Source organism: Priapulus caudatus, unplaced genomic scaffold (assembly GCF_000485595.1).
Source record: "Priapulus caudatus unplaced genomic scaffold, Priapulus_caudatus-5.0.1 Scaffold472, whole genome shotgun sequence".
Classification (NCBI taxonomy): domain Eukaryota; kingdom Metazoa; phylum Priapulida; class Priapulimorpha; order Priapulimorphida; family Priapulidae; genus Priapulus; species Priapulus caudatus.
This window is the reverse complement of record NW_014577533.1, coordinates 154,212-155,068: the sequence shown is the minus strand read 5'-3', so window position 1 is coordinate 155,068 and position 857 is coordinate 154,212. Positions and strand designations below refer to the sequence as shown.

General features: G+C 52.9%; 1 long non-coding RNA gene across 1 annotated transcript; it reads left to right on the top strand.

Moving 5' to 3' along the window:
- Positions 1-380: 380 nt before the first annotated feature.
- LOC106810778 lies at positions 381-608 on the top strand. The gene is made up of 2 exons (XR_001394062.1): positions 381-420; positions 532-608. It is a non-coding gene; the product is annotated as an uncharacterized LOC106810778 (long non-coding RNA).
- The last annotated feature ends 249 nt before the right edge of the window (positions 609-857 follow it).

Below are 857 nucleotides of genomic sequence, written 5' to 3'. Positions count from 1 at the left end.
AGGTGTAAAATAATCCATCACTCTCTCACGCGTGCAGTACGCAGGTAAATAAGCGGTACACCTCTCACCGCGCGCAGTACCAGGCGAAAATAAGTCCTGCACATCTCTCACGCGTGCAAGTACAGGCAATAAGTCGCTCACTCTCTCACGCGTGCAGTACCAGTGCGAATAAGTCCCTCATCTCAGTCACCGTGCAGCACCAGGCGAATAAGTCCTCATTGCTCTCACGTGCAGTTACAGGCGAAATAAGCCTCACTTTCTCACACCGTGCAGTCAGCGAAAATAAGTCGCTCCTCTCTCAGCGCGAGCAGTACAGGCGAAATAAGTCAACTCACCTCTCAGCGTGCAGTAAGGAATAAGTCCTCACTTCAACGCGTGCAGGCGAAATAAGTCACTCACTCTGCTCAGGTGCAGCACCAGGTGAAATAAGTCCTCATCTTCCCGCGTGAGTACAGGCGAATAAAGTCCCTCACTCTCAACACGGCGCTAGCACCAGGACGAAATAAGTCCCTCACTCTCTCACGCGTGCAGGCGAAATAAGTCACTCACTCTCTCACGCGTGCAGTACCAGGTGAAATAAGTCCCTCACTCTCTCACGCGTGCAGTACAGCGAATAAGCCCTCACTCTCACACGCGCGGCAGCACAGGCGAAAATAAAGTCGTCTCTCTCTACGGCGCAGCAGTACCAGGTGAAATATATCCTCACTCTCTCACGCGTGCAGTACGCAGCGAAAGTAAGTCGCGCTCACTCTCTCACGCCTGGCAGTACCAGCGAAATAAGTCAGACCTCTCTCACCGTGCAGTAGCCCGGTGAAATAAGTCCCTCACTCTTGCACGCGCGCATACGTAGGCGATTA